The sequence below is a fragment of the Opisthocomus hoazin genome, chromosome 9 (assembly GCF_030867145.1).
Source record: "Opisthocomus hoazin isolate bOpiHoa1 chromosome 9, bOpiHoa1.hap1, whole genome shotgun sequence".
Taxonomy (NCBI): Eukaryota; Metazoa; Chordata; class Aves; order Opisthocomiformes; family Opisthocomidae; genus Opisthocomus; species Opisthocomus hoazin.
In genome coordinates, this window is record NC_134422.1 from 15,068,687 (window position 1) to 15,077,531 (window position 8,845).

General features: G+C 45.9%; 1 long non-coding RNA gene across 1 annotated transcript; it reads left to right on the forward strand.

Annotated features, from left to right (window-relative positions):
- Positions 1-2,792: 2,792 nt before the first annotated feature.
- On the forward strand, positions 2,793-8,534 carry LOC142362410 (uncharacterized). Its single transcript, XR_012765059.1, has 3 exons — positions 2,793-3,095; positions 5,205-5,447; positions 7,344-8,534. It is a non-coding gene; the product is annotated as an uncharacterized LOC142362410 (long non-coding RNA).
- Positions 8,535-8,845: the final 311 nt, after the last annotated feature.

The following is an 8,845-nucleotide window of genomic DNA, read 5'->3' on the forward strand; positions in this document are numbered from 1 at the left end:
AGGGCTGGACACTTCGGGGCAGCGGGAGGGGGCACGTGGCTCTCAGAAGCACAGCGATGCAAAGGAGCAGGATATAAATACAACATCAACAGCCCTCTTCCCATATGCGTGTCTGAACAGGGTGGAATGCCCCCCGCGGGAGGGGTCTGGTTGTGTAATTGTCACAGGGGAGGCCTGCGCGGCTGAGCCAAATTAGCTCTGCTCATAACTTGCCTGGGAAGCAGTCTGGCAGAGAAAAGAACAATTCGTGGATTTTCTTTTCCCTTGCGCTTGGAAAAAAGCAAGCTCAGACCATCCTAATTCAGAGACAAATATATCGAAGTTCATGTTCGCACTTCAGCAAAAGAAAAGGGGCCACGGCAGGTCGCAGCCCAGTCGTCCTGGTAGCTCCTAAAGGGGGACAACCCAAACTGGGGAGCATGTCTTTGCTGGACGTTAGGGCGAGACAGAGCCCGGCTGGTACGAAGGAGTGCAGCTCTGCACCCTGAGTGGGGTTACAGATTTTTGCACCAGGGATGGTCCCCACTGTGCCGTTTCCCTGCCCAGGGTACCTGGTGCTGTGTGGCTGACTGTGGGAGCTCTGCTTTTAACTTATTTCAGTGAACTTTAAAGGGATATGTTCTTACTACATTTCAATAGCTCAGCAGGTGGATGCTGGATCAGTGGAGAAGAAATGGAAAATCATTTGGTCAGCAAGCCAAGGATTAAATTGGGAAATTCAAGAGTTTCCATGTGTAACTACATTTTTTTTGGTCCACCCTAACAGCCAGCCAGAGCTGGAGGCTGTAACAACGTCTCTGGCACAAGGAAGGGGTCAGACTGGTGAAAAGCAATGTGGTGGTCACTCTGCAGCCAACCTCGCGAAGAGTTTCAGGTTTCTCAAAAGCTCTAGACGTTTTTTTGTTCCCATATTTTAGGGATTTACAAAACTTCCCTCTCCCCGTAGTGTCCTGGCCCCCTCCACAGGCCACCCACACCGTGGCTGCCAGGAGCAAAACGGCCCCACTGGGGAGCGTGGGCTCCGACAGAAACCGCATTTCCCACTCTGCGAAGCTTTGAGATGTCAAAACAAGTTTTCATTCTGTTTAGGGATGAAACTAAGAAACGATAAGAAACTTGTGGTATTAAACCCTGCATAGAAGTGCATTTTACTGCTGTAAGTCCCGGAAATGCTGGTGCCCGGGGGGTGGGTGTGCGCCCCTTGCTCGGAGCCTGTCTTCTGGCGAGGGTGCTGCAGGGGGTGCTGGAGATCGCAGCTTCCCTCCGACACCGGCAGCTCCACCGCCAGATCCAGCGGGGTGTGCCGGAGACTTGTTTACATCTGCAGAGATTTATTTCTGTTGTAAAACTATCTGCTGGTGAATAGATGAAAAGAAATATGTGAGGGAAACCATAATCATTTAATACTTATTCCGTTTATTTTCTATTCATTTAGCAATGTTGGCATTCTCATCATAATTAAAGGGAGCTGGGTGGCTTTCTAACGCTTTTCCACGTGTTTCTTCCTTCCCTTTGAAGGTGCTTGGCAGATTTAGGTCATACATTTTCTTCCTATCGTGCAGCAAGGGGAAGAGGGAAAAAAAATTCCCAGCGCCAATCTTTTCTAATACTTCTACATTAGTTCAATCCAGCAGAGGTTTGCTCTGCCTCAAGCTAAAGAAAATCTATTAGACTCTTTAAAGAAGTAAGTCAAAGGGGATGCATCCACGGTAAGGTCAGGCAAAGATGTGCACAGCAGAGAATGATAGTGCTCAATATCGTTGCTTTGGCTGTCAGGAAAAGTTCACCCCACGGGATGCCAAACTCCACTTAAACTTGCCGCCTGTCTTCAAATGCCTCTGCAAGCGGGAGGTGAACACTATGCGCTTTTTCCTGGCACTCACCTGAGGTAGGAGGGAAACAAAAATTCAGAGTCTGGGACCAGACGCCCTGTCCCAGCAATGAAAACTCTGAAGGGGTTGATACTGGAACCATCCAAATGTCACGTTACTGCTGTCTCATAGGCCGTTATAGAGCAAGCTTTGTAATACATTTAACAACTAACGCTTGTTAAAATGGTTACAGGTAGTTTTTTACTTAAAAAGCAGCATGTGCAGATCTTCAGGGCACTTAAAATCATTGATTTTAAGCAGATAATTTATGGTTAAGATGGGTGATTAGACCTGCATCTTTCGCCCACTGCTACTGATTTTTGTTCAGATTTTCAGATAGCGGCAGAGTCAACAGAGGTTTCTGCTGCACTCAGAGACAGTCACACTCAGAACAGCTTCAGAAATCAGGATCCTTCAGAGTGTGACTCAGCCCGCATGAGACACCACCGCTCTGTGGAAGGTCCCATCTGTGCTCGCTGATGGTAGCAGGGCATGAGGGTGACAGCTCAGTTAGAGACCTCATGTCAGAGGGAACGAATCCAGAAAGTGCTGCCAAACTGCATCCCACCCGCTTTTTTTGGAGTGTGGCAGTTGACACGGTTGCAAGATTAGCATTAAACTCAGCACGTCTCTCTGAGGTTGTCACAGCCGGGTACCAGTGGCTGCTCCTGCCTCGGTTTTGGTAGAGCCCCAAGAAGAGGAACAGTCCTTTGGACTTTCTGGGGAATTGTGCTGGGTTTGGCCAGGACAGGGTTAATTTTCACCAGACTCCAGGAAGGGACACAGCCGGGTGGGCTGACCCCACCTGGCCAAACAGAGTCGGGTATTCCATACCATGTGCCGTCATGCTGGGTTCCGGGGGGAGGGAGCAGGGCGGCGGGAACTCTCTTGCGGCTCGGGAGCATGCGGCGGCGGCAGTTGTGGAGAGCGGCTCTGTTGTGCGGTCTGTTTTGTTTTCTGTATTCCCCTTATCTGTATCGTTGTTGTTATTGTTCCCTTTGTTTGCTGTTATGTTAAACTGCCCTTATCCCTACCCACCAGTTTCTGCCTGTTTCTTTCCATTCTCCTCCACACCCCGGCGGGGGGAGGGGCAGCCGCGCGGCGCTTTTGTTGCCGGCCGCAGCCAAACCAGAACAGGAATGAAGACAAGGAAGAAAGAGGAGATGGGAATGCTTACCTTTCTGCCATTTGTCCTTGGTGCACTCCGATCCAGCTCCACAGCAGGTTGGGACAATGTCCCTTTCAAAACACCTCCAGCTTTGATAAGCAATGCTTTTGCTCCTACTCCTTTCCTTTGGCCGCCCCTTTCCTCTCCGAATCTTGGAGCCCTCACAGAGCTGCCTTGTTGGATCTATAACCTCCTCTGTATTTCAACTGCTGCCCACGCGCTTCTAAAGCACCACAGCCAGAGAGGAAGGGGGAAAACTTTTGCTTTTGAAATCCTGGTCTGTAAAAGCCTTTTACATAGCAGCATGCCAGGAGAGAAAATATAAATCCAAAGAAGCAGGATATGTTTTAGAAGTGATTTGACTTTCCCCAGTTCAACTGCTCTGGAGGGCTGGAGGAACAGGATGATGCAGGGGGGAGGATAACCCCAGGTGGCATGGTGCTGTCTGGCATTTTACAGTCAGCATCAGTTTGGACACAAGCTTGGAGTAGACAGTGAACTCTGCATGGGCGCTATGGACTGGTAAATTAAAGGCAGTGGCCAAGAATACCATAAGCAATGGTGGCTGAGGGATCTGGCACCAATAATTTAAAATATCACAAATTGGGATTTCCAAAATCTGAATCCCTGAAGTCACCAGGAAGGCTTTGCAGTGGCTGTTGGCTGGTCAGCCCTGAGAGCCGCCTCTAAACACCCTGCCAACCTCCTGCTGCCACCAGAGTCACCAGCCATGGCTTGGGGAGATGTGGAGAGCCGCTCTGAGGTGTACGCAGGGTCCGTTTCTTGCGAAGCCCGGCTGCAGCCACGCTGCCACTGCCCTGCTGTCATTATTTCAGCTGCCGAGCTCCGCTAATTGTTCTCCAGAGGAGTCCGATAGCAATGGGGTGTGCTTTGCTAAGATAACGGCAGTTATACTAGCTGGGAGCAAATGACAAGGGCTATCAATCCTCATGCTTCAGGGCACAAACTGAATACCATTTCAGGCTAGGAATAAGCCTATGCAGACTGTTCTCGACAAAAACAGTGTCATGCAAAATTCACTTGTTTCCTTGCAAATTCTCAAGCCCAGATTGGGCCTGTTCAGGTGTTTGCAGTTTTGGGGCACAGGAAGGAAGTTAAACTGAATCCCATTACAGCAGAATCCCCCCAAGTCCCCAGTTTCTCTGTGTTTCCCGTGCTGTGGCTGAGGGAATGGAGTGGAATGGGTTTTGGTTTGCAAACCGGGACTTGCCTGGAAGTGAAACCAGGCTGTGAGGGAGGAACTCTGTACAGATAGCAACGGAAGAGTCAAAACGTCGACTGGCAGCGCTTCTGCCCCTCTCACCTCTTCAGCTTGGCTCATAAAATAAAAAATTGCCATTGAATCATGTCAACAGCAGAGGGTATACTAATTGCCTCTGCTTCCACCCAGCAGTTCTTATTCCAAAATGATATCTCCCAGCAGCTATTTCCAGTGTTACTTAATCTAATAAACTACAGAGAATTCCCAGTACCTTTTAAAAATCCTTTCTGTGGAGATAGCTGTATCTGATTCTCTAATAAGGATTCTATTAAGGGAAGCCTCTGCTGTGCTTTGTTAAGGAATTGATGCAATTTGATTTTTATTACATGAACAGAGTAACATGGATAGTAGCTGTCTCTGATACAAAGAGTCAGTGCAAAAAGTATTGTGCTTCTTCATGCAAACCAAGATAAAGTAATTAACTTTATATTAAAAAAAAATCTCTGTTGAGATCTGTTCTGCATAATTCAACACCTTGTGCCAATTAAAGAGAACTCCTTTGGAAAATGATTTGGCTGTAATTTTATACGTCTTCGGATTTGTGTGCAAATATACACAACTTTATGAGTATTTTGATGCATGTAATTTTTCTTGTAGAGTTTATACATTTATTTGCTTTATTCATAAAGTGAGACTTTGTAGAAGAGCTCCTGGATCAGCCTAAATGTCAGATTTGCTGTCCCCGGCAGAGACAGAAGAATTCCTGTCCAGGATAAGAAAACTCCACCCAGGATCAGCCCCTCTGCCGTCCTTACTCCCCACCTTTCCTTCCCAGCCCCTCCGCACTGTCCTGGGATCTGGATGGCAGGACCGGGATGGGTGAATTGGCACAAGGACTCTGGTGATTCACTGGGGTGTTCCTCACTGCCTTTCTGTATTGCAGGGAAAAATTCAGGAGAAATTTGGAAGAACCAAAGTGAGCTAAGGACCAGTTGGGAACCAGCTGAGGACCAGCCAACACAGACCCCATCTCTGATGGCCTCACAGCCCTTGGGAGGATGTTTCCTTCAGGCCCATCAGGGAGCAGGGTGAGCCCTGTCCTGCATGTGCATGGCCAACCTGCTCCCCACCACTGTGGGGAACAGAGCCTGGACGAGTGAGGAAAATCCTGAGAGAATTGTTCGGGGTAGGTGGAATTTGCCTGTCACCAATCTAAAGCCCATCCTAGTGCAGTGAACAGCTCATGCTGCTCCCCTGTGAGACAGCTAACCATTACTGTAAGTGCTCCTCTGACTTTAATTTGTGGGAGGGCTCAAAACACCTAAAAAATATGCAGTCAGAACAAGACATTTCTTGTTATCCTGGGACACGGAGGATCAGAATGATTACTTGATTGATGTGGCTTCCTCAGAAGATGTAGTGAGGATGGCTGTGATAAATACAGTCCAGTATTGGCAACAGCAAAAAAAATCCATGGCATGGATGGATTAGACTAACACCAAGAGATTAGGTGGGGTGCAATCAACTATTAAATAGGATAAACACTGTAAAAGGTAGGTTTAAGTTTTTAAGGAAGAAATTTCCAGATAAAGGTCGAAGTGAGAAGTAAAGACAGTTTCTTCTCTCAACAACCTCTCTACTTACCTGGGCTTATAAGCTGCACATGAGGGTGACTCAGTTAAGAGGATAAAAATTAACAATCCTCTAAAGCAGACAAACTCCGTCACTGAGCCAGTCAAGAGTCTCCTTCACTCTTTTGCATCCTCAGCTATGCAAGTGCTACAAAGTCACTTATGCCGGTGTTAGAAGGCTAAGGTAGAACAACAGCTGATATATTTTAGCCGACATCTGCTGAAGCAGTTTGAATTGACTCAATTAAAATCTGGAGGCTGCCCTACTGGGCTTCCATGTGGTGGCTCCCTGTGCCAGATGGGGACTCTGAGACTCAGATTTCTATCCCAGAAAAGCCCATTTGGGCTTTCAATACTTAGAAAAACTCTCCCTCTTCTATCTCTATCTCTCTATCTCTATCTCTATCTCTATCTCTATCTCTATCTCTATCTCTATCTCTATCTCTATCTCTATCATCTCTCTCTAATCATCTATCTATGTCTATATATCTCTATCCATATCCGTATCCATATCTGTATCCGTATCCATATCCACATCTATATGCATATCTCTCTGCTCTTATGTCTATCTAGATATAGCTAGACTATGGTTAAGGTTTTTCCTAGTATTAATTCTTCTATTATCATAATATAGCTAAGTGGCCCTAAATAAATAAAATCCAAATCATACACTAGTTTCCATTACAGTTATCAACAGTTTATCTGGGTATTTATCAGGCATTCATGCTTCATTCAGTAAATTTTACATCGAGCCCATGACCACTGATTAATCCAGGGTGCACCTTTCTGGTTTACTTCCAAATTGCTTTAAAGATGTTAAATGGTACAGGGGCCAGTACCTCCTTTCACCAGCTTTTCCCGAGCAGTTATCTCTGTACCCAGGATGCTCAGCACAGAGTGTATATATATGTACACACATGCTCATTTTAAATAAAAGACTCTGACCTAAAGAAATTATATATTTAGACAAGTAAGACATGCAGTGGGTGGAATTAAATTAGAGTCATCTTCACTCTAAGCAGGAGAAAAGAGTGAAAGAACTGAAGAAAACGTAATAAATAACATTAGAAGAGCTTTTTATAGCACAAAAATGAAGTTGCTTCCAAAATTCTAGTATAATAAAAATGGCACAGAACTGTAAGAGTAGAGTCATGTATATCTGTGTTAGAGTACCTGTAGTAATCGGTCTTATGTCTGTTCAGAAAGGGCAATATACTACCCAGCTACAAAGAACTTTTACACTGATACAATTTATAAAATGGTATTGATTTAACTCTTGCAGTAGAAAATCATGTCCCCTGCAAATGAAACAATGAACAGGTAAAAATATTCTGAGTATATCAAGGAGTTGTCTATAGAAGAGCTTGAAACTACATTTAGATCTTCCATAGGTGCAAGAAAGTGATAATTTAGTGCTTCCATTTCTCTTTTTCCTGGATATTAATACTTAGGGAGGAATCTGCAGAAAAATCAACCCACCAGTGAGTTCATTTGGGAAACAATAAGGACTATTGAAACTATGAAGAGTTAGAGTGTACTCCTAGCAAGTTTGCTGATGACACAAAACTGGGAGGAGTGGTGGATACACCGGAAGGCTGTGCTGCCATTCAGCGAGACCTGGATAGGCTGGAGAGCTGGGCAAAGAGGAACCTGATGAAGTTCAACAAGGGCAAGTGCAGGGTCCTGCACCTGGGGAGGAACAACCCCATGCACCATTACAGGCTTGGGGCGGACCTGCTGGAGAGCCGCTTTGTGGAGAGGGACCTGGGTATCCTGGTGGAGGACAAGTTGACCATCAGCCAGCATTGTGCCCTGGTTGCCAAGAAGGCCAATGGAATCCTGGGGTGCATTAAGAGGAGTGTGCCAGTAGGTCGAGGGAGGTTCTCCTTCCCCTGTACTCTGCCCTGCTGAGGCCCCATCTGGAGTACTGTGTCCAGTTCTGGGCTCCCCACTTCAAGAAAGATGAGAAACTACTGGAGAGAGTCCAGTGGAGGGCTACAAGGATGGTGAGGGGACTGGAACATCTCTCCTACGAGGAAAGGCTGGGGGAGCTGGGCTTGTTTAGCCTGGAGAAGGCTGAGATGAGATCTTGTAAATGCTTATAAATATCTTAAGGATGGGTGTCAAGAGGGTGGGGCCAAACTCTTTTCGGTGGTACCCAGCGACAGGAGAAGGGGCAATGGACACAAACTGAAGCACAGGAATTTCCGTCTGAACATGAGGAAGAACTTCTTCACTCTGAAGGTGACGGAGACCTGGAACAGTTTGCCCAGGGAGGTTGTGGAGTCTCCTTCTCTGGAGATATTTAAGACCCGCCTGGACAAGGTCCTGTGCAGCCTGCTGTAGGTGACCCTGCTTCAGCAGAGGGATTGGACTAGATGACTCACAGAGGTCCCTTCCAACCCCTAACATTCTGTGATTCTGTGATTCTTTTAACCCATCTATATGATCCAAAGACAACTGGAAATCTCACTCACAGAGGCTGCTTACCAGAACCTCATGATTTTCTCTTTCTGTTATTAATCATTTTAGTAATCCCACAAAACCAGCACGTTTCAGTTAGGCCAGAGTCAATAAAGGAAGTCGTCACCTACACAATAGATGCAACTTCCCCGCTGCCCACCACATTGTCTAATTCTTTTTATCTAACACTTGTTACTTGGATCAGGCCCAAGAGTTTTGTTAAATCTTGGCTTTTTTTTTTTTTTTTTTTTCTATTTTCCAAACCAGCCTGTTAGTCCGTATTAAACAAGAGGATGAACTTCTGGTTACAGCTATAGCTTGCAAGTCAGTAAAACTAAGTGTTGCCTCTGGCTCTGCAACAGACTTTTTACACCTAGGATTTTTATTATGTTTTTAAACACTTTTGGGTTTTTATTTTATATAGAATAATCATTGTGCTATAGCCTCTAGTGAGAATTAAGAGAAAGGTATAATCACTTCAATGTTATTT